General features: G+C 41.1%; 1 long non-coding RNA gene across 2 annotated transcripts; it reads right to left on the bottom strand.

Moving 5' to 3' along the window:
* Positions 1-6018: 6018 nt before the first annotated feature.
* LOC146766863 (uncharacterized) lies at positions 6019-25057 on the bottom strand. 2 transcript variants are annotated; one of them, XR_014956668.1, is made up of 4 exons: positions 19868-25057; positions 18622-18683; positions 10158-10290; positions 6019-9452 (listed from the first exon to the last, which is right to left on the bottom strand). It is a non-coding gene; the product is annotated as an uncharacterized LOC146766863 (long non-coding RNA). The 2 variants fall into 2 exon arrangements; XR_014956667.1 differs by having other exon boundaries at positions 6019-10290.
* Between the last annotated feature and the right edge of the window lie 395 nt (positions 25058-25452).

Genomic DNA, 25452 nt, shown 5'->3' with positions numbered 1-25452 from the left:
GCTGTCTAGGTATTTGTCTGCTTTAACTTAAAATCTATTTAGCAATTTCTGCTCTATAATGAGGAAGCCTTGTAAAACCAGATCACAGAATGCCAAAGGTGCAGCACCAGCAGGTCAGAGCTGCACCTCCTCCCTGGCAATGCCCAGTGGCAATGCTGGGTGTTTCCTAGAGAGAACACAAAGCCTTGAAAATCAGCTATTATGGAATAGATTGCCTAGGAAAAAAAATATTCTTGACATGCCTCTCTCCTGGGCTCTGAACCATGAGTTTCCCACTCCTTACAAATTTGTAAAACCAGGTTCCTGCAATCAGATCTGTGAATGACAGCCCAATTCTGCAGCTCCAGAGGGGCCAGGGCAGTGTGTGCACAACAGCTTCCATTAATACCCAATTACTCAATGTATTTACAAGCCATTTACTTTGTTCAGATTGCAACTCAGTCTGCAGTGGCTCCAAAGCAGAGTCTCCTCTTTGGAGCAGCTCACATTGCAACCCTAGCCACAGGTTTTTAATAATTTCTAATTTAAGAAAAATTAACACTTAATTACAATAAGTTTGAACTCGAGAAGGGCTGCAGCAATTAGATCCTTGCTCTTTTCCCCTTCTACCTATCACTGACCTTCTTTCACCCACAAGCTACCAAAAGAACATCAAAACTAAAAAATCCAGTGTTTTGACTTTAAGAACTGTGGCCAGTTTCAACTTTGTACCCTGATACTTGTAATGATGCAGAATTTGTTTGTCACTTTGAAAACTTCTCCTTATTCAGTTCACAACAAGCACTTGCTCTGTGTATTAAGATGAGAGAGGGAAAAAAAGACTAAATAGAAATAATTACCTGTGTAATTTTATAATCTAACACTACACAAATTTTTGTATTGTATATAATTCTATGTCTTATCTTTGATTTCTGTCAGCCTCAGTGCGCAAACTAGAGAGTATATCAGAAAAGAAAGATAATTCATCATCTCTATTGCAGATTCTGGTGGAATGTGAAGTTCCCTAACCCAAACTATTTCCAAGAGGCTGTTATTTCTGAGTCCCTGATTTCCTGGATAGCAGGGACATGTGCTCCAAACAGGGTGTCAGGATCTGGGTACCACCTGGAGCCCTGGGGGAGCTGCTCTCTGCTGACATCCCCATGCTACAGCTCCTGATCTGTTATCACAGAAATCACTCTCCCCACCAGGGGGTCCTGACAATTAACCACCATTCCCAAAGCACTCAGATATTTCCCAGACAGCAAATGAAGCAAATTAGGGATGACAACTTCAGAGCAAAATAGGTTTGAGGAGCATGAGAGAGGCTGTACTCAACCCTGGAGTGAGACTTGTGGGTGACTGCCTTGGGTTGGAAATGCAAGATGTGGCTGAGGGTTTTGTGTTCTATCACCACCTGTAGAGGTGGGGCAGTTCTCTGCTGTTCATTGGGCAGTTTTTTCTTTATCTCTTCCACAACCAATCCTCCCTCCAGGAGATCTCTTCTGTTCATGGGCCATTAATTATTAATTATCTTCTGTTCATAAGCCATTAATTATTAATTACCTCCTGTTCATGGCTGAGAAAATTCCATCATCCCATGGGGAGATGCTCTGCCCAGGGGAGGAGTCAAAAATTCCTACCTGGATCCAATCTGACCTGGGAAGAGCACAGCAGCCTTTGCCCCCTGCATTCCCAGAGGAGCAGCTTCCTTCCCCCCTGCATTCCCAGAGGAGCAGCTTCCTTCCCCCTGCATTCCCAGAGGAGCAGCTTCCTTCCCCCTGCATTCCCAGAGGAGCAGCTTCCTTCCCCCTGCATTCCCAGAGGAGCCCAGGCCCATCTCCCCCATTCCTGGAGCTCCAGAGGAAAACTCCCCCCTTGTGCAGATCCTGCTCCAGCAGAAGCACAGCTGGCACTGCAGGAGGGCTGAGCCCCCCTGGGATGGGGCTGAGCCACCTCCCTGACCCACAGGGGACAGGGCCTGTCTGACTCTGGCACTGGTTTGTTTTCTTTTTTGTACAATTGCATTTATATTTTTTTAAATTTTCCTAATAAAGAACTGTTATTCCTACTCCTGCATTTTTGCCTGAGAACCCCTTAATTTCAAAATTATAATAATTCAGAGGGAGAAGGTTTACATTTTCTATTTCAGGGGAGGCTCTGCCTTCCTTTGCAGACACCTGGCTTTTCAAACCAAGACAGTGATGGATCAGAGAACCATGGAATATCTTGAGTTGGAAAGGACCCACAGGGATCACAAGTGTCCAGCTCCTGGACCTGCACAGGGCAACCCCGAGAATCCCACCCTGTGTCCTTCTCCAAAACTTCCCTTTTCCACCCTGAGATCCTTTTCCAAAACTTCTTGAACTCAGCTGAAGAGTTCCTGCTCTTTGCACAGATCCCAGGGAAGACATGACCAAGTTGTGTGATTTCAGCCTGTGGCATAAAGCAGAAAATGCAAAATCTTCTGAAAATGCATCACTCTGAGAGTATTTGACTTTGCAGGCTTCATGTTTTTAATGTAAGATTTGGTTTAATAAAAGGGATGAGTGGTACAGAAGAGGTTCCAGGAGAAGCAGGATTTGTGGAGCGCAGTTTCTCCTCTTTCCACCCTGGACTCCTCACTCTGTCACAGCTGAACTGAGGCTGCAGCTTTTTCTCACTAATTTGAGTCTGTTCCATGTACCCAAGTGCCCACGTTCTCTACATTTGGAGGGATTTAATAGCATTATGATCCTTTTTCTCAGCGGCCAAAATTGCCCAACAACTTTGTGCAAACACAGACACACTCTACAGTTGTATACTTCTGGTTTCCTCAGGAATGGATTTACAAAGCCTGATTGTGTGGAGATCTTGGAAATCTCCTGCAAAAAGGTGAAAAGAGGTGAAAAATACAGAAAAGTTGTAATGCAGGCCATAAGTGATGGATGAACACATCACTATGCTGAAAATAATCAAAAGAAATTAAAGAGATGGGTTAGAAGAATACAGAAATTGGAGGATGGGCTGGTGTGAATTGAAACACTCTGGAAACAGGGTGAAAAAACCATATACATGTTTAAATGGCCTTTGAATCCACAGGTAGTGCAGGTCAGGGTAAAAAAAAACATACTAAAGTCACTAAATTCAAAACGTGATGTGAGGAACTTCATTTGTGTGAGAGGTTTCAGTTGGGAAAGACAAGGAGCACAAATATGAAATTACTGCATAAAACCAGCCCTTGGCTGATTCTGGCACTTCAATAGACATGGAAACAGAATTGATAGCATAAAATTTTGAAAGAACAAGCAGGGAGAATTTAAATAAAATACTCCAAACTGAGTAGGAATTCCACCTCAATGGAGAATCACAGATTTAATTAATCCTCTACAAAACAATTTTAAATTATCACCTGAATGAAGCTACTCTGTTTGCAAGGTGACTAAGAAGGGACGGGCCAGCCCTGAAATCAGGGACCTGCTGTGCATCAAAAATGCTGCAGAGGAAGAAATCTGAGAATATGAGGTTTAAGAAGCTCAAATTCTGCCAGAAAAACAGCAAAAATGGAGCTGCCATGGGTGCTTTACCATGGATTTCAAAAGTGGGCTGCATTGCCTAATGCTACAAAAAAATGGGACAGCATTTTGGATAAAGAGGATAAACAGTGGGCATTTTTCTTTTAAAATATTCTTTAAATTTTAAAAAATTCTTCACTGGCCACTTCCAAATGGGAAAGTGGTGCAAAGGAAAGCTAAATTGGGTCAGAGAGCTGACACTTCATCCAACTGCCTGCTCCTGCCATCCAAGCAAGGTTCTGTCTTCCTGGAGGAGCAGAAAGCAAATTTTAACACCTTGAGAGTTTAAAAGTTGTTTTAGAGATTGAACTTTGAGAAGATATGACAGTAAAATGAAATCATCCATAAATGGGAGGTATGGGTGCCAATTCTTTAGAGCTCTCTGGTCAAACCTGTATAATTTATACATCTTGAGGATACTGAACCTGAGCTCTATATGCCAAGAAAAAGAAGGAAACTTGGCTTCAGTCTATGGGTATAAATGCTGCCATGTCTTCATTTCTTGGAAATAAACTTTATAAGCCACGATACTAACGAAAGGAGTTTGTCAAACAGGCTCCACAGTAACTTTATGTTCCAGTTTACAAATACGAGAGTGGTGAACTCAACCCAAATCTGAGAAAATCCTGATGATGGCAAGCAAACTCTCCAGAGTTTTGCTTTGGGGAAAGCAAATGAAGGAAAGTTCAGAGTTAGACTCTGTGCATATCTCTGTGTATACATACATGTCACAGATATAAACACAGACTAAAAGAATTTATTCAATGCCTGGTAAGAGAAGCTTGAGCTTTAGGGCATTTTGCAGTAAAAGTTTAAAAAAACTTCCTGGTTGCCATTTCCCCAGAGCAAAGAGAGAAATGCCTCCTGTCCATCATCCAGTGATTTCCTGGTGGTGGTCACAGCCCAAGAACCTGGATTAAGTTTTAGCATCCAGTCCAACCTCTCCCCAGCACTGCCAAGGCCACCACTGCCCCGTGTCCCCAAGTGCCACATCCACATGGCTTTGAAACCCCTCCAGGGATGGGGACTCCCCCACACCCAGCTGGGCCAGGGCTGGACGCTAGAAAACAATGGAAAAAGAGAAAAACTCCCTCAGAGGTGAGTGTGGACACCCTGAGCAGTATTGATCCCAAATTCAGGGGATCCTGTGCTCTGGGAGTCGTCTGTCCATGGAAACACCCAACTTTAACAGCAGAAGTCATCACACCATTACATGCTCCTCACATTTATATTCCTTCTAGCAAATCCATGATTTGTCACAGAGTCCTTACATATTTTATGATTTACCAGAGTCTGCTTTAGTCTAAGAGACCAATTTCTTCCATTACATACATCACCCATCCTTCTGGCAGCATATTTCCATCTCAAACTGGAATAATTTTGCATTCTTTTCATTTTACTATTCAACTTAAAAAAAAAAATAAAGCTTTAATTCTGTGGAGTAAATTATCACCAACCTCAGAAAAAAGTCCAGGAAGTTATTAATGCTCTTTTTATGCATAGTTGTCTGTACATTTTTAGTGTCTCTCCCCTCTCAGCTTTATGTGGCGATACATTAACAAAAGTGTCACAGAGCATATGAAATTTAAACCAGCATCGTGAGGTTTGCAGGAACATTTAACACATGGCAGGAACTTTGGTGTTTTCCCAAGGGAATCGTGCAACCTTTGTTTACTCTTGGACTTTCTTCCCCAGACCAGCTCTTAATCTTTCTGTACAAGAACGTGGTTTTTACTCTTCAGTTCATTCCCTGGACTGACACACTCAGTGCTGGAATAACCTAAAAAGCTTCAGGAGTTTTAAAAAAAACAACAGGGAAAACCTGTGATCCTGATTTTCTGTCCTTCTGACATGGCCAAAAGAGGGTCTTTATTTAAAATGAGCTCTGAACACATAAATACTGCTTGGTTCTCTAAACCTCCAGTGAGGTCTTGTTTATTCCTTGTTAATGCTGCCTGAGATGAACACACTGGAAGCACTTAACCAACAACAGCAACAAACTTCTGCTGTATTCAAACAGAAACAAACCACTCAGCTTGTCAATATACACAAGACAGCAAATTGTCAACATTCTTGAAGGTGTTGGGGCTTGAATCATTTTAAAATAAATCCTGCTTCTTCTCCCGCCCCCCCCCAAAAAAATTACAGTCTTTATTATTAAACTTATTGTGTGTTTCATTACCATATTAATAGTAATTATTTATATATAAAATTATATAGAGATATTATTTATACATTTTATAATTAGATATAAAATAAATAAATCCATCTTATGCTTTTTTTCCCCAGTAAGATACAGTCAGTGAATATACACAGAGTGGACAAAATAAATCAAACAAAATCTGCGTTTAATAATAGGATTCAAATTCATGCTGCTGTGTTACTTGGTCATATTCAGCACCAGAAAATTCCTGGAAGGATTCCAGGAATTTAAGCACAGGAATGAGGAGACACTCAGGTCTTGGTGAGGTCTAGACCCAGCTGAGTGCCCCTCAGTCATCCAATTAAAATAACAGGGGCTGGTCAGCCTGGAGAAGGGAAGGATCCAGGCAGAGCTCAGAGCCCCGGGAATGTTCCCCTGGAGAAGGGAAGGATCCAGGCAGAGCTCAGAGCCCCGGGAATGTTCCCCTGGAGAAGGGAAGGATCCAGGCAGAGCTCAGAGCCCCGGGAATGTTCCCCTGGAGAAGGGAAGGATCCAGGCAGAGCTCAGAGCCCCTGGCAGGGCCTGAAGGGCTCCAGGAGAGCTGGAGAGGGACTGGGGACAAGGGATGGAGGGACAGGAGCCAGGGAATGGCTCCCACTGCCAGAGGGCAGGGATGGGTGGGAGATTGGGAATTCCTGGCTGGGCTGGAATCTCCAGAGCAGCTGTGGCTGCCCCTGGATCCCTCAAGTGCCCAAGGCCAGGCTGGAGCATCCTGGGACAGTGGGAGGTGTCTCTGGCATGGCAGGGGTGGCACTGGATGGGCTTTGAGGTCCTTCCAACCCAAACCATTCCAGGAGTATTTGTTCTCTCTGCTCTTGTGTTTGTATGAAGAAAAGGGTTCCAAAGGAGCAGGAAGAGAACATCTTGACATGGTGATTCTTGCATCTCCCACATCCCTGCACTGCCATTTCCATGCCCAAGGATGCCCTGCATGAAATAATTTCTGCACCTGGGTTACTGCCCATGCCAGGCAGGAGGAGGCAGGAGAAATCCTTTTCCCACAGGCTCCTCCACCCTCTGGAAGCACAGGTTCCCACAGAGCCTACATGTGTGAAGGAAAGGGAAAAAAAGTCTTTCTCAATGCTAGGATTTCCTCCTGATGTAAATTTTCCCCGCTGTGCTTCAGTGCAAGAGAAAGTATGTGCTGCACATCCTTTGTGTGAGGTGTGAGGTCATGTACATTGAAATCCCCCAAAATCCCTCAGAGAGGCTTTGGGGAAAAAACTCTGGGACCTTTGGAAGGTGCAGCATAACCTCTTTATCAGTGCTGTGCTGCTTTGTGGGGTGCAGGTGATGCCTCAGGTTTAGCTTTTATATTTTATATTTTTCAGGCTCTGTGCTGCTTTAGTGTGCAGCTCTGAGCTTCACATTCAGTGTTGCTGAGCAGGGAGACAAAACAATTCCTGCTCCAGCTGGGCACCCAAATGATCCAAATCTCAGCCCAGGAGCACAAACAGCGTGGGCTGGAGAGAGAAAAACAAGCAGGGTGGGACTGCCTGGGCTGGAGCTGGAATGGGACAATGAACTCCAAGGTGCCAATGGAGCAGAACTGATCCCAGGGAGAGCCCCGGGAGCGCTCATGAATTTTGGGACCATTTTGGGTCATTTGGGTGCAGCCCTGGCTGGGCTCTGGTGCTGCCCAAGGTGGATCCATGGAGGAGATCAATTTAATAAATCCTTTGAATAAATCCCTGCTTTATTCTGTGACTCTGCCCAGCCCCTGCTCTGGGGCAGCCTTGAGGCATCACAAGGACAAGGAATAAAGTTTTCCCACTCCCTGATGTAGAGCCCGTAGGAAGATCCCTCTAACTGAGCACACACAATGCACCCTGCCTCCTCTAATCCTTTCACTCCTGCCACGGCCAGCTCTGAAATTTCCTCAACGGCTGCAAACTTTTTAGCGTTTTATAATGGTAATCAGCGATTTTAGAGGGAATAAATCTCTCCCCTAGCCCATAGCTCTGGATAAAGCATCCCCAGGAATAAGTCAGGGAGAGCGTCGGCAGTGGAGAGTGCTACATTTCATCTGCTGCCACAGAAATGCTTTCTGGCTGAGGTCTAATATTAATCTATTTTGTCCCTGACATCCAGTAAAACTACAGTGTAGCAAATGCTTTTAAAACATACATATTCAATAGCAGATGCAATAAAGTATTTGGGACTGTTGGTATGAAGAAGGTTCACACACACACAAATATCTTTGAAACTCCAGTTAATCAAGGTGTCAAAGTAACTAAAGCAGTTTTACAGATTTTATTGAAAATAAATCACTTTATTATATACTGAAATATATATTATTGTTTCTCCGTGGAGTTTTAGTGTCTGCTTGCCTGCATTTCTTTTTTAAATAGAGTATCTCCTGCCCTCTTTAGTCCAGTTTTTATAACTACATTTAGGAGGAAATTCAGCATTAAAGCCCATCTCCAGCCTGCCTTCTCCTCCTGCCCTATGCAAACAGCCCATTACTAGCCATTTTCTGGCAGAAGAGGAAACTGAGGAGGAAATTACATTATGGCACCAGACCCCACGTTCCCTCCTTGCCCTGCTGGTTTTGGGATGACCTTACAGCCAACAGCTGGAGCTGGAGGTGGCTCTGAACCCCCAAAGATTCACACTTTTGTCTGCTCATTCCTCAGAGAGGAACTTCCACGCAGGGATGCCCAAAAACTGCCCAGAACTCAGCCCAGGGAGGGCTCAGAGGAGTGAAAGGAAATCCTGGATGCGACCTAATGGACACCTTAATTGGTATTTATGGACTTCCCAGGGAAACTTTTCACTGGAGGTTTTTATAACTCCCCTTATTAAGGAACTGCTTTCTTTCTAAAGATGGGATCTGGCTCAGATCAGTTGTTGTTAGACAATGCATTGCTTTAAAAATCAGTGTTACGTGAAGCTCCTATTAATTCATCCATTGGCTACTTATATTTCCCAACCACACTACACATTTTCTAACAGCTTATTGCTATAAAATAATCACATTTCTATAAAGTTATCGCATCTACACCAAAAACTCCTCCATCATCTTTTTTTTTCAACATTTCTCCCTAAACTTAAAATATGTCTAATGAAGTCCATGTATATAAAATAAATACTTTCAGTATTTTGGACTGCTTTCTAAACTGATAAATTTCACCCTGATAAATGTAAATTCAGCAGCACTTCTTTTAAGATTGCTTTTTTTTTATTATTTCACCCCAAAACCGGTTTGAAGTGGAACCGTGGTATCTAAAATGGATTTAGAATATTAAAAAAGTGCATCTGTGCTCAGGAATGTTATCTATTTATAAATATTTCTGTATATTTCTGTATTTCTTATTCTACACCAACAAAATTCAATTACATTCGTTGGTCAGGGGAGTGATGAGGACTTGTCCAGGTCTCTTCCTCTCTCCTGGTTCCTCAGCAGGACAAAAGTGGGACCCAGGTGATTGAAGACTGCAACATCTGCACTCAGGTGATGAATTCAGAGTCACTGGAACTTTCTTTCATCCCTGGGCACTTCTAGGTTGTATTTTGTATTTTAGCACTGATCTTCACAATTCTTTGTCCATTTAAGCCACAGTAACTTTTAATAGAAATCTCTACAGCAAAGGATTTTATCCTCACCTCTTAACCTTGAAGACAAGAATGTGCCAAAAAACTCCAAGAATTATCAATTTTCCAAATAAGTGTTTCATGGGGGTCGTTATTTTTCACCAAGAAGTTCTCAGGCAATTCTGATCACAGGAAAAAGAAAAAAGCACAAGTTATAAGTAACGTGTACATGGTTTCTTTCCAGCTGATCAGCCCTGATAGCACATCAAATTCAAAGCCTTGTGTCCAGCTATTAAAGGAGAATTTAACAGCACAAATGTGTGTGTGTCTTCCACACTTTAAAAACTGCCTGTAATCAAAATCTAATTAGTATTCTATTTTCCTAGTGGGAAAACAGAGAGAAAATGCACACAGACAGACATGGTGTTAGATATTAAGCCAAAAGATGTCTCCAGAAACCAGCCATTCATCTTTTGCCTTTTTTTTCCCCTCTCTTCCTTTATCACCAACATCTTGTCTCTTGAAATATAGACATCACTAAATCAAAAACACTTACCTTTTCACATCATTATAGAATTGCTCAGATTAAATAAGAGCTCTGTGCAGCTCCTCAAATCTCAGCTATGTTTTCAAACCACCAGGGAGGGCTAGTTCTTCCTGCTCACACAATTATCAAATTGTTGCCAATCTGAGCGTTCCCTGTATCAATCTCATTATTATTAAGCAGTTGAAAATCACCTATGGATCTCATTAGCATCACTTGGAAAAAGGTCACAAGGTGACAGCTTCAATTCACTTTAAAATTACCATTGGAATAACCTTACTTTTAGAGAGTCTTTAAGTTGCTTTAGTGTATTTCTCATGGTAAAAAAGGAGAATTTAACAACCTCAGAACTCAGCTTGGTTTTGTTTGCTTGTTGTGGGATTTTATTGGTTTTGTTTACTTTGGAACTAACAGGGACATGATCATCCATCCTTCGTTTTCCTGGTGGAACTCCTGAGGTTACTGGGTGGCTCACACTGTAAAAGAAAGTGAGGTCAAATCACTAAAGATGAAGTCCTTTTGAAAAGTTAATTAGTCACTGAAAATGCATGAGCATTAGGGGAAAAAAAAAAGGAAAGAAAAGGCAGTTTTAGCAGGACTTTCTCTTATCAACTGTTCATTTTTTATTTCATCGTTTAAAGGTGTCTGTCAGTTTCCCAGCTATAAAAATAGTCTTAGCAGCAAAAAGAAATTTTATTTATATGAATAAAAAAGCATAAAAATGCTCTTCCTCATGTTTTCAGAAAGAAAAAAAAGACTGCCAGAACTTGTTTATAAATTACAAGTAAACACAAAAGAGAACAATCCTTACTGCCTGTCTCCCACTCACTTTTAAGTGGATCACTCTGAAAAATATTCTGCTGTTGGGTTGATATTTTTAGAGGGAAACATTTTTGCTCAGTAATGTGGAAATAAAATAACTGCAATCACTTCCTTCCTCTGAGAAAATGACACATAGCATTTTATATTCAAAATTCAATTGAGAAAGAAAGTGTACTTTTTTACCCAAAGCCTTGGAGCTGTGCAGTCAATTTTTTTTTTTCCTCCCTCTGGTCTGTTGTCTCTGCTGCATTTTGGATCTGAACTTAATAGAAGAGCCTGCAGAAAGCAGCAGCTACAAGTAGTGACAGCGACTTATCAAACAAATATGCAAGGGGAGGACAGAAATGAAGAAAACAACACTCACAAGTTCAGAATATGATTGCTCTGGATGACTGTAAACTGCCAGAGATTTTCATTCCTGTCTCTCATTAATTCCTCTTAATCCTCAAGTGCTATCAAGTGGGAATTCTTTTTGAAACTGCCTGTAAGATCACCCGTTTTTTAGGTACAAATCTGCTGTGCAAATCCGTCACAAAAACACCAAAATTATCCCCACCAACATTTGCAGTTGTTGCCATTTTTAACAGCATTTAAGGAGCATTTTATTCCTCTCCCCTTTTTATTGAGAAAGTGAAGGTGCAGATCTTAAAGCAGATATTGCAATTTCTGCTCTCTTGCCTGAAGTATTACCTCAGTATCCACATCCTTTAATGACTCAACTCCTTGCCACAAACAACTGCCTGAAACAGCTCTGACCAAAATACAAACCCCACAAATAATCACATGAAACAATGGATTTGCCTGTTTCAGAAATAAATACGCCTAAAATGTGAAATGTCTCCATCCAGACACAAACATTTCATTAACAAACCCTTTGTATCTCCCTCTATTTCTGACTACTCACACAACTCCACATAACACAATCTTGTAATACAAACAGATATAAATACACAACACACATGGGCTAAAAATGTATGGATATAATATTTTTAATAGAAATCAGCTCTATCTTCCAAAGGCATCCTTTGTAGCTTTCTTGCCTTTTAAATTCAGCTATTCTTGAGCATAGTTTGGCTTTGAAATATGTCAGGATAATGCATTATTGAAGTACTGTACTGAGACTGTACATAAAATCAGTCACGTTCAACAAATTTCCATTTTACTTAGGTTTTTTTTCATAATTATTCCTCACTTCTATCATAGCCCCATCCTCAAGAGCTCTTTGGTTACGCCACTAAAATTAACCACAAGCTACAGGTTATGTCTCCCAGGGACTTGCCATCAAGAGAAACGGGAGGTAAAGGAAGAAAGCAAAATAAAATACTTTTTCTATCATTCCTGTGAATAATGAATGAACGAGGTTGCAAAATTAAGCATCGGACAGATGAGCTAAATTTGACAAAAACTTTGTTAATTGACCAGATGCATCAGAATGGTTTAATTCTCAGTATACAGATTTTGAAAGCTGTGGGGAATGGCAAAAGAAGGATTTAAAACCTATCTTAAAACTTCTGGCATGAATTGGCAGTGCTTGGTCCAAGAAAGAGTTAAGTCTAACAAGCAGAAAAAAGAAATTAACTAAAGTAAGGCCCTTGTGATACAATGACACTTGCTCTATGCTCTTACAGAGAAAAACACGATGATAAAACACCACAAAGAGGAGTGTTATGAATTTTATTAATGACTAGAAGACAGTGTGCAAAACATCAAAGGTCTGTGGAAAAGATTAATGACCCCGTGTGAGACTGTTTAATTACCTCCAGCTAATTAGATTCTTGACCAAATTTTTAATATCTGCATTCCTTCTAAAGCCTAATTGAGATTCCACATTATTTATCAATCTTTCAAAAAGCCCTTAGTGCGCTGCTTTTTTTTTTAGGGTTTTTTTTTTCCCTTTGCACTTTGACTCCATTTATGGTCAATTATTAAATAAATAGCAAAGTAACCGTTCTCTCCAAAGTGTGTATGTGGAACACTTTCTGCCTGTTTATTTTGACTGCGGGCCTATCGCTGGCATCTCTTATACATAATGAAGCACTCGGAGAAATAAACTGACCGCCTTCACTGTAAACAGCGGCGATAATATTTTTGTTATCTGGGCTGTGCTCAGGAACTCCTCGTGTGGTTTCTGTAAATCAGCCTTTGCTGCTGGAAGTTAATCCTGACTCCTTAGGCCGGGCCCAGCCCGGCGCGAGCGTTATCGCGCAAAGAGGAGAGGCCCCTCCTCGCTGCAGGATTATTTTCCCCCTGTTCGTGGAGGAATACTCCAGTCCTACAAAGCACCACTGTTCAATGACTCGTCTTTTATAAGCAGATTTATGTCAGAAGGCGATGGGCACCTGCAATAATTATTTATTTTTTAAACCCCTTTAAGATCTCCTGTTACCCCCAGCTAGCGACCGCTGTCTGCGCCGCGTGTGAAGGTTGACCTTGGTTTAAGGTTTGCCTTGATTCTGCTTTAAGGTTTTCCACAAAACTTTTACTAATTCATTTTGGAGTGTAGGAAAAGTGAAAAAGTCAGGCATTTCAAGGTCTGTAATGGAGAATATAATTTTGTGTGACTTTGGATAATAAAACGCTTCCCAGTTCTGCAGAAGCAGAAAATCTCTGCTGTCTTCCTTTGCTTTAGCTATAAACCCAAGTGTCTGATTTGAAACCATTTGCTTTGAAAATCCTTTTGTAAGTTTTATTCTAAATTAGAAAAACAAAGTGTGCACACACAAAATGATATCTTTATATTGCATATATAAAACAAAACACTTCGGGAAAATCTCTTTGCCATTTCATATAGATTTTTTTCCAAATTATCCACTAGAGTTTAGCTCATAAAATCATACCACATATATGAAAATATAGGGGATAGATTAAAAGAAATAGATATATCCTCTATTAAATGTGACATGTTTTCTGTTATTTGTATAAAACATTGCTGGCTGGCACAACTATTAAAATACAGAGGACTTTTATCTCTAATGTAGCCATGAGCGTCTGTATGTACAGATGGACACTAGAAAATTCTACATTTAATGTATGCAACTCTAATAAATATAGAGGGACCAGGACTTGGGAGGAGGGATCACATTTTTCATTATCATGTTTACAACAAGCCCTATCCAATGGGATACAAACATCCATTGTTATCACAAAAACACATCATTTGATAATATAAAAAAGTGCATGCCAAAATGGCAAAGAATGCAAATCAATACAAAAGGATAACGAACCAGGCATGAAAGAGACATGTAATACATTATCTTTAATTTCTTGGGAGTGGCGAAATATCTGGTTGCACACTAAATCACTCACAGGAATCCTGAAGGAATAAACTTATTTGGGATGCAGCAGTCAAAGTCACTTGATCTCTCTGATATAATAAAAAGCTTAAAGTGCCTAAAATCTGTGTATCCAGGTATTTATTGTGTGCTCCAGTTGGTAGAGAAATGCTTCAAGCCCATTAAAGACTTTATAGGTATGGATATAAATAATATAATTTGTTTGGTATCTATTCACCATAAGTTAGGGTCATGCTTTTAGGTTTGTTACTTAGTAAAGAAAAGATTAGTGGAAAAAATGGCCCTGTTAAACAGAGAACCCACTTTTTGCAAAACTGAGGGCACTTTAGATGTTTTCCCATGGAAAAAGAGCTGAGATTTCCCATCTTGCCCTTATTTCTTTCACCAGGCTGAGCAGGGTCAGTGTTTCTCTCTCCCAACCTGCACTTGAGGGATTCTCTCTGCGCTTTTTACATCTGATCCACAGCTCCAGCCCCAAACATGTGACAGGTTAGGGATGCTCCTGTGTTTTGGCAGGACCATGATGCATGTTTTGGCAGGACCATGAAACAACTCATCTGGACAGATGAGGTGATGATGGGATTAATTCAAATGGCAATTCAGGCCTAGTTTTACCAAATTCTCTATGGATGCACTTTAAACTGGTTTTAGAACCCTCATCAACCTGGGGAGAACCTCTTTTAGTCCCTGGGGGTATCCCCTGCCCTGCTCCCCATCAGGCATCCTCCAGCTCCAGAGATTTCTCTTTCTCCCCCCTGCCACAACACAGGCTGCTCCTGTGGTTTAAATAAAACCTGGTTAAACTGGTTTAAACCAGGGAGGTTTAAACAAACCACAGCACACCCAGGCAAACTGAGCAGTTCTGTATGGAATCATGGAATCACTGAATCATTAAGTTTGGAAAAAACCTCTAAGATCATCAAATCCAACTGTTAACACAGCTCTGCCAAATCCACCTCTACCCCATGCCCCCTAACCTTCACCTCTCCACATTTTTTAACGTTCAGATCTCCACTTATTCAATTTATTTCCAACTGTATGGATGCTGTTGCTGACAGTGCAAAAATAATTTCAAAATGAACAAACAAAACCCCACGCCCACAAAGCAAACAGTAAACCAAATGCTCAGTTTAACTTGACACAGTACAAAAAATATCTGTGCTGAGCAAGAAAATTTGGGAATTGGTGGAGCATCCAGAAAAGGTAGTGTGAAGCTGAGGGGAGGGCATGAGGCAGTAGCTGCATTCACTTACTTTAAAAGAGAATTTATTAGCCCAGTCTTGCCCTTGTGGCCACTGAGAGAGTCAATAATGAGCTTGTCTCCTCTGCTCTTCCACCTAGGAAAGACAGACAGGTACCTCCACTGCTGATCCAAAACCTGCATCTCCCTCTGAGGGACACTCAGCCCAGAATTCTGCTCAGAGCATAATTTCTCCATTTTCAGTAATATTCACTCTCAATATTCTTCTCTGAGATTCTTCATCCCATCTCTCACTGGATATTTAAAGTCACAGGACAATGGAAGCTGAGTAATTATACTGAAAGAACAGAGTAAAAGAAATTTTGTTGTTTGGATTTTTGTTTTGGTGAATTTTAATTTGTCCTAATCTGCTGAATTAGCATTTGCCTTTATGCCAATATGTTCTCCTATATCTGGAGCTCTTGCATAATTTTACATCTTTCACACCGAGCCTGCCCAAAACCAAGATCACTTCTAACTTAAAGTGCTCCTAAAAATTTGAAGTGCTCTATTAATTTTAAATTGCTCTACATCATGTCTGCTTAGAATCCCAACTGCTTTTTCACGCAAAAAATATTAAACTATAAAATGCACATCTGCAACATAACAGCTACCCTGCTTTTTTTCTTTTTATTTTAAACATCAGCTTTCTCTCTTTTCCCTTTATATTTCAAAGGAAAAAATGCTCTCAGAGAAAAATAACAGAATGACTCATCACAGGTTTCATTGTGAGCCTCCCTCCATTGAAAACCTTTTAGGTTTGTCACAGGACTAAGTATATTTTATGTCTTCCAATTGGTAGCACATAGTCCAGCCCATTAACTCGCTTGACCTCAATAAATTATGATTTCCTGGCAGGAACAGCATCCCTGGAAGACTGACACATCCCCAAGCCCGCTCTGAGGGTTAACAACACTCCCCAGGATTTTTACAAGACATCTCCCGATCCGAGACTTCTGTCTCAGGCAGCTCTTCCAAAAATGTTCTCAAAGCCTTTGGTGTTTTTAGAGGCCTGGCTTTATCCTCAGAGAGGGGAAGAAGTGGCGAGGTTTCCAGCTGAGCCCATCAGTGGAACAACAAAGCCCTGGTGCTCCACCAGCACAGCCTCCCCGCGGGGCACCTTGGCCGAGCGAGCCCGGCCCCGCTGCGGGGTCACGGAGCTGTCCCCCGCTTCCCTTTGCTCACATCAGCTCTCCACGGAGCAATCCCCTCACCTGACCCTCAGGGGTCTGTGCAATCCAGTCCTGCCTGTCCCCCACCACCTCTGTCTTCTCTTTGATGTTTATAAATGGATGTTGTTGAAAGGAACTTGTGGAGCGAAAGACAAGGGAACTCGATGTACTGGGAAGGTAGGGCTGGCTCGATGTAAACTCTGCTTTAGTCAGGGGAGTGGTGGACTTTGGTGGCCAGGCTGATTTTTAGGACAGATTTTTAAGCTGAAGGCCTCTCATTTCCTATACTTGCACAGTAACTCCAGCACTAACAAGCGGATTCGTTGTCAAAGTCATTTTCCTTGTGCCACTGTATCTGAAGTACTTTATATTAATCTATCAAAAGGTCACCGCTCCTTTAGTGAGTGACCATAAATACACACAAATACAAAAACCCTGCTCTGAACATGCCATGGATCAAGCTCCTCCAGATCCATATATATTTGCTGCTTTGCCATGGAGATATAAAACCAGCTGAGTGATGGGATGAAGAAATAACCCTTCCTGGCCATGGTGCTTTGTCTTGGGAGTAGCCTGGGAGGTGCTGATTATTTACACACAGTCCATCACAATAAGCTGCTCCTGGGATATTTTCCAAGCAACAGATTCACACAAAGTTTCTTGACTTGAAATTAGAGCTGGATCTCTACGTGCACTTTGCTCTTCAGAGCATCTCTGCTACCAGAGCAGCTGGGCTCCTGCTGGGGACATGGATTTTGGTTAGGAGAGGCAGCTCACCTGTCAATCCAGGATTAGAAGGGACATTCCCAGCTAACCAAGCAGTCACCTGCCTGACTTGACCAAATTTCAGTTTCTTTTCTGAAATAATCCCAGCTGTATCCTCATGAATGAGAGTAGGATAAATTACTGACACCAACAAGTTTCCCACCTGGAAAAAGGATGTGATTCTTTCTTTGGCAACATCTTTCATCCATTTAAAGAACTTCCTTTTTGCATTATCACAAGCTAACTTGTATTATTGAATGCTGATCCCTGTACTATTTGTGAATCCATACAAATTCCCAGCGGGGTTGTGGCTCCTGAAGATATCTTTGATGCTCATTTTTCACTGGGGACAACACTATCAGGTGAAACTTTTCAGTCCTTAACCAGACACAAATCAAAGAGTACTTAAATGTTTGTTTGCTCTGCTTAAAAGACAATTTCTGTGGCAAAGGCACTGATGTCTTTGTCTCAAATGAGATTAACATTTCATTATCCACTGGATCAAAACTTCCCATCGAGATAGAGGCAACAGCTTTATTTACAAAATGTAACATCTCTTAAAAAGCCCAGGGACTGGATGGGCTTGAAGGTCCCTTCTGACTCAAACCATTCTGGGATTCTGTGATGATTCTATGAAACATCAATAAACCAATAGCAACAAAATAAAATCTCATCTTTCCCTCTGGGAATTCCCTTTGCCCTGAGTGAGGAGGAGCCCCACAGCCATCCCTGCTGCCCACAAGGGTGGAGCCCCCTCCTGCAGCCCTGAACTGCCTTTCTGCAGCACAAATAACTGTTCCCACCTGGAAGCGTGACTGAAACATCCTGTGTAACTTCTAGTTATAACTTACAACCACATTGAATATTTCTTCTTCCTTACCTCTCAGTGGGGAACTTCTATTTTGGAAATATGGGAAAGCAGTGAGACCTACCCACGAATCCACCTACCCACGAATCCACTACTGGAGTTTTTCCACTCTGAAGCTCTCTATCAGGAAACACTGAAGTCAGATTTCCCCTTTACCTGACTGCAAGATATTTAAAATAAAATGGCTACAGCTGCCATAACAAACCACCCATCTCTATCCCATCCCCTGGGACAGCTTTCTGCCACTTGAATGCTCTCAAGAGTCCAAGTTTCCTGGGCAAGCCTTTGGTTCAATAAAATATATTTGCTGGATGCAAAACCTGTGGTTATATTGTTAAGCAGTTCCCTAATAAAGGCCAATGCATGTTGAACCTTCATAGTAACTCAGATGTGACACAAATAATACAGCAGATAATTGCAGTGCCCTTTTGCTCACCTCAAATTTAAACAAAGGTTAAGCTGCCCTTTAGAAAAGTAAATATTTTCTGTAGTCAAATAAGTGTAGACACCTTTAGAAACAAGGATATATTGCCAAATGAAACTGAATGGGAAATGGTTGCAATAGAATAATTTCAAAATATGAAGGATGCAGAGCTGCTCAGCAGAGGCAGCAGCCAGACATCCTGGCATCATGGACAGTCTCTTACCTTACAGAATTCCCAGACTGGTTTCCATATGTTTTCCAAGAACTGTTGCTTGAAATTTCTGTCTGGTCACAGCAGATAGGAGAGAGAAATATTAAAAATAAAAAAGTGCATAATCTCCTCGCCCCCTTAAGTCTGGTAAACAATTTATATCAAATTTCATACAACAGAACGAATCCACAGACCTTTAAGTAATTAAGAAACAGACACTGAGGCTTAAAAAATAAACTTTAGGGGAAATCTCCCATAGTGGCCAGGAAATGGCTTGTAGGCTTTATTTAGTTCTCATAGCCCAGGATTTAGCTGTGAAGGAGATAAGAGCCAGGTGTTTTACACATCTAATTTGTTTAGTCTGAAGCTCATTCAAACAGCACTTTTCATCTCCAAGTTTGCACCCGACTTCTAAAATCTCAGTCAGATATAGTCAGGGACCCTAAATGAGAGGGATCACCTTTGTGGGGAGGAAATCGTCAATTATTTCTGGTGTGCCTGGTTTGGGGGGCTGGAGGGTGGTCAGGCATCCTTCTGGTGGCTGTGCTGAGGTGGAATCATGGATTAACGAAGGTTGGAAAAGACCTTCAGGACCATCAAGCCCAACCTTCAGCTGATCACCACCACCACCACTTGCACTTAACCAAAAATCCTCCATCCACTCGTATTTTGGACATTTTCAGGGATGGTGACTCCATCAGATGGTCCAGATGACCAGCAAAAAGTCAGTGTTGTCCAATAAATCATCTCATACAAAACCACTCTGAAGGTCATTTCTGGGGATTTAGGCCCAAATAACTTTTCTCTGCTGCACAGCCCAGTGAAAAGCTGATAAATGCCCAAATGTATCTGATTTTCTACTTTGAGATCAGCAAGCCATAGTCCTCTTTTGGATGGAGGAGGCAGCTGAGCGTATGTGGGAAGCTGGGGGCTGCAGAAAGCTCTGCTGGGAGATTGATCCTCCAGGGATGCACAGGAGGAGGCTCCATGGCTGCAGATCTGCAGCCAGACTTCACCTTGGCAGGGGTAGGTAGAGGCTCTGAAAGCAGACAAAAATGTAAAAATTTTGTTTCTTAATTGTTGGGCTTTCAACCACCTCTGGCAATAAGGCAATTGCAAGATATTTGGTTAAGAATCTGTTTATACATAAAAAGCAAGGGGTTAATTTGTGGCAGTAACATTCCCAGTGCTCCAAGATGTGGCAAACCAGTAGAAAACAGGTAAAATATCCATGATTACCATTGCAGTGCTGACAAACCTGACTTCCAGGCTCTGCTTGAGTCTCCTAATCCTATTGGTGTAAGTCCCATCCAACTTCAACTCTACATGCATTTTTACAAGGATTAATCATGTCCTTCTCAGTTTGATCCACTAAAAAAAAAAAATAGCCAATGAATTTACACCCTGTTACTTATTCATGAACAAGTTGTGCCCCTGAATTTTAACATGCTATGCCTTAAACCATCAGCTGTATATCTGCTTTATGTGATGCTCCTACATAAGCTGGCAGTCCATCAATTTAGTGTCCATACATTTCTTTGAAAGCTGTATTATAATTAGAGCTTAGGTTAATACTATTCCGTAACCATAAAGCAGACGTAAAATAATTATAACTCATTTAGTGAAATTAGAAAAAGAGCAATTATTAGGCTCCCATTGTGAGGCTTTGCTGTGAGGGACAGATAATCTATCTGCAAGATGTACTTTAAGAACACCATTTTGAAAGAAATAAAGTAGATAAATTACTGTTTTGTTTGGGTTTAAGAAAACTTAGCCCATAAATACAAGTTCAACAAACATAAAGGATGTGTGCAAGGGAAGTTAAAGTTCTACTGCAAGAAGAGAGATTAAAGTATTTAGATGAAGCTTTCCTGACAAGGCCTCTCAGGATGTTGGGAAGCTTGATCTGCTAAGATTTGCAAGGCATTAAATACCACAGGGATGTGGACAAAGAACTATAAACTTCCAGCTAAACACGAGGATGTGCACGGCTGGAGCAGGAGGGAGTGGGATCAGCAATGTTGATGTGAGCCTGAGCACACTGGGAGTGCAGCACTTCACAGAATCCCACAATGGTTTGGGTTGGAAAGGAACTTAAAGCTCATCTCATTCCTGCCACGAACAGGGACACCTTCTGTGGGTCTTAGATTTAGTTAAAGAGAGAAACGGAGAGTTTCTGGCCAGGCAGAAGCCTGGGAAAGAGTTGGAGAAGAATGTAAATAATTCTTTATCTCTCTTGTTGTTCACGCTGTTTATAGTTAAGTTCTATCACTGCGCATCAAGCACTCTGAACCAACAGTGTGAGTTGTTTTCACTTCAGGACCAATAGAATTGGTCCTCACAAAGCTCTGAATAAAAAAGCAGTATATTTTAAATAAACCAGAGTTTTACTCTCAGCAGCCTTCTGAGTCAGTCTTCTCATTCCCATCCTGCCTCAACAGCAACAACCTTCCACTAAAGCAGGCTTCTCCAAGACCCCTCCAACCTGGCCTTGGACAATTCCAGGGATTTCTGACACTTTAATTAGGATTTATACATCAGGATTACTCATTCTCCAGACTCCTGGTATGCTGAAGATATCCATTTTTATGGGAAGAAATCACTTTTTGTTGGGAACTTACCTTTCAGGCTGAAATGGAGCTTAGGACTATGTTGAGCCAACAATTTGCCCCCTTTTACCTTCTCTGATAGGAGACTAAAATAGGAAAATTCCTGATGAATCAGCAACTAAAATGATGCCTTTTCCTGAGAGACTCTTGCCCAGCTGCTGTTCACACAGAGGAAGAATCCCCAATATTGTTATTTCCAAGCCTTAAAGGACAGAATCTGCAGATAAGAGGGATTTTTCTCCTCCCCTCCCAATGCAGGATCATGGTCTGTCTGAACTGTGACTTAGATCTTTGGTTCTATGGGTTTTTCTTTTCTTTTTTTTTTTTTTTTTTTTTTTTTGTACACTTCTAATAATTGAAAATCACATATTAAACTGGAAGAGAATAAGTTTAGATTGGATATTGGATAGAAATTCTTCCCTGTGAGGGTGGGGAGGACCTGGCAGAAGTTTCTCAGAGAAGCTGTGGCTGCCCCATCCCTGGAAGTGTCCAAGGCCAGGCTGGACAGAGCTTGGAGAAACCAAGGCAGGGGCTGGAACTCGATGAGCTTCAAGTTCCCTCCCAACCAAATCATTCCAGGATTCTGTTACTGCTCAATCTATTTCATTTGTAGGGAAGTTTGACTTTGTCCATCTCAGAAGTGCGCTATAAAAGCCAAATGTTTCCTCAAGGATTCCCACGAGAAGAAGGGGATCTGAACAAAGATCCTGCTCATGGTACTCAGAGCCCAACCCAAAATCCAGAGTGAGACCCAACCACAGGGAAATCAGTGAGTTCATGGAAATGTGTCAAACACATTGTGGTGGCAGAGCTAAACACAACAGAACACAGAAACTCCTGCTAACTGCTGGCATTAAAACCCACAATGAATTAAACACCAAATGGCTTTAAAGTGCCTGTAATTTATTCAAAGCAACTCTACACTGATATTTCTGATTTCTTTTGGGGTCAGCACATTTATGATTCATATTTTCAGTCTTATTTCTCTGCAGTCGAGAGAGACAGAAGGAAGCTTCTACTATCAGGCTAATTTCAAAAGCTGGAGGTAAAAACATCGAATGTCACACAATATGGCAAAAATATATCAAACTCTATGAAATTCTTTGTTTCTTCAGCATAATTTCTCTGGAATGCTTTTGAACTTTCAAAGAATCCTATCAATTCCTCTCTGTTTAATTTATAGCAATGTGAGAAATCAATCAGCTACCAAGCTATTTTGGAAATAAAAAGGGGAAACAAACAAAACACTTCTATTTTTTTTAATGTAGTGTATTCCATGATTTCTATGTCCAAGTAAAACCTTGTTTATTGGTTTGTGTTGCAACACAATTTCTCATCAAATGAACCCTTGGAAACAGGAGTGTGGAGAGGGAAATCTGACACTCCCAACATTTGTAAAAGTTATGCTGGGCTTCCTGTTTAAACAGTGGGAATGTGCTGCTGGAACTGTAGGAATGGGGGAACGACCCCACTTCATCACTAATTTTACTTTCCAAGTGACTGGAAAATTCTCCAGTGCTTCCTGTTAAACAACACAAAAGACAAGTTCAGAGACCTGGTACCTCTGACAGTTGTGAAAGACAGGAAAAAAAAATGAATGACATTCTCCAGAGGATATTTTTCTGTCACTTAAGCAGTTTACAGAGTTCTCTACTTTTACTGTATTTTTCTTCTTCTGATCACCAGGGATCATATGTAAGTTTAGGGTCATTAGGGCTCTGTCTAGTGCCAGACAGATTCTGCTACAGTCAGATTTTTATGATGACAGCATGAAATTTTTGGAATGCACGGGTGAGTTGTGGGACTATTGACTGTCATTAAAAAGAAAAAAAATATATATCTTGGCTTTCTTGCACTACAAGAAAGACTTTGGCTTTAAATTTTGCAAAATACAGATTATTTCTTAGAAGAGATGAAAAAAGCACCAAGTAAATTAAATAATTAGTATTCAAAAAATATTGAACTGATTATTTCCATTGAGAGTGAGAGAATATTTTTTTCAGGTTTAGGAGACAGAGAACAACAGTTGGGAAAACACAAAATATAAAAAAAAAGCCAATGAAGAATTTGACATTTTTATTTAATTATTTCTTTTTCTTCTGTCTCCTTCCCCTTTCTTTTCAGTGTTTCAATCTGTTCTCCCCATCCTTGGGGAACACTGCTTGAACCTGCATTTGTGAATTATAAGCTCTCTGTACTGTACATAGCAGTTGTTAAGGATCAACAGATTAACCATTTTATCGAAGATTTAGAGGACTCATTCCAATTTTTACAACTCCATGTGGTTTTTAAATATTGTAATGTTTTCAACCAATATGTTTTCCATCTCCCAGCTGTAAAACAATACCTATTGGCTTGGGGGGAGGGAATTTATTTTTGTACAGTTTTGGTATAATACAATTTTTTTGCACACTGCTAACAGCATCTTCTGGGAAAGAGTGGAAAAAAAGCCTCAAGATGAAATATTATTCTTCTCATTCCTTGCTCATTCACTTGGGCCACTGAAATATTATGGTCCAAATATTTGTTAGCACACTGAGCTACCTAGGATGGAACAGCTAATGGGATTCAAAAATTCACCTGTTTTTTTGGCTTAGCAAACCCTTTAAATTCTTTCATATATTAATATCCTGTATATTTTTAAATTGAGAAATAGAGGGTTGACACAAAACATGCCGAACTCAGAAGATTTGTCTGTGTGGGCACTTAAAACTGTTTTATTGAACTGTGGGGTTGTGTCAAGATTCTAAGGACGAGGCATGGCTGGAATTTGTGCCCCTCTGCAGCTTTTAATAACAGTATTTTCTCTTGGGGTTTTCTCTTTGTTCAAAGAGCTGCAAAAACAAAAGTACAAATTGACTGAAGAATTGGTGAGTAAATTTAACACCAATGTGATGCTCTGAGCACCTCTGCCTTTGTTTTCTAATGGCTCTACAAGAAAAGTCCTTCCTTCAGGAAGTTCAGATGTGCCTTCCTGAGCATCCAAACTTCTAAGGCTTGGCTTTGGCAAATTTTAGATCTTTACTCTTTCAGCTGATGTCAGCGTAAACATTAAAGGTTTTATCCCATCCTGCTCCTACCACGGCTTGAGCTGTACAAAGAATTTACAGAATTGCCTGTTTATCACCACCCCCATCACTGATAATGCCATAATATTGTGATCATATTATCACAACATAGCAGCTAATACAATAAGAACATAATGATGGCAATTATAATTTTAGCTAATGTTATTTAGTGTAATAAAACAACGCTCTAACAAGTATGATAACAAAAATAATATTTAAGGTCCCGAGCAGGAACAAACATGCTGCTTCGGCTAATGTACAATGTACACTTAGCTGTTGATTTCACAATAAAATCTAAATACTATCAAAGAGCACCAATTTGCCTCACAGGAACTAACCAGGCAGGACAAATTTAAATTGGTTTCTCCTGCACTCTTTGTGAGTTGAGCTCAATTCATATTTACCACAGAGCAAGGATGATCCACACACTGCAGAGCCATCCGTGCCCAGTTGACCCACACTGGAGCTCTAAATTAGGGGTAATTTCTACATGGCCTGATAGACCCTTCTCAATTAACACGGGAGCATCTTCATTTCACTATAAACAAAAATAAAATTAAGACATGATCAAAGACACGGTGGCTTAGTTTGAAAAGCCAGGTGTCTGCTAAGGAAGGCAGAGCCTCCCTTGAAATGGAAAATGTAAACCCTCTCCCTACAAATTATTATAATTTTGAAATTAAGGGGCTCTCAAGCAAAGATGCAGGAGTAGGAATAGCAGTTCTTTACTGGGAAAATTAAAAATAGAAATGCTATAGTACAAAAAATAAAATAAAGCACTGACAGGGTCAGCAATGCCCTGTCCCCTGTGTGTCAGGGAGGTGACACAGCCCCATCCCAGGGGGGCTCAGCCCTCCTGCAGTGCCAGCTGTGCTTCTGCTGGAGCAGGATCTGCACAAGGGGGGAGTTTTCCTTGGAGCTCCAGGAATGGGGGAGATGGGCCTGGGCTCCTCTGGGAATGCAGGGGAAGAAAGCTGCTCCCCTGGGAATGCAGGGGGAAGGAAGCTGCTCCTCTGGGAATGCAGGGGAAGAAAGCTGCTCCTCTGGGAATGCAGGGGGAAGAAAGCTGCTCCTCTGGGAATGCAGGGGAAGGAAGCTGCTCCTCTGGGAATGCAGGGGGAAGGAAACTGCTCCCCTGGGAATGCAGGGGAAGGAAGCTGCTCCTC

Source organism: Lonchura striata, chromosome 7 (genome assembly GCF_050655825.1).
Source record: "Lonchura striata isolate lonStrDom1 chromosome 7, ASM5065582v1, whole genome shotgun sequence".
In the NCBI taxonomy this organism is placed as follows: Eukaryota; Metazoa; Chordata; class Aves; order Passeriformes; family Estrildidae; genus Lonchura; species Lonchura striata.
The sequence above is the reverse complement of the archived record's forward strand: the minus strand, read 5'-3'. Positions and strand labels throughout refer to the sequence as shown.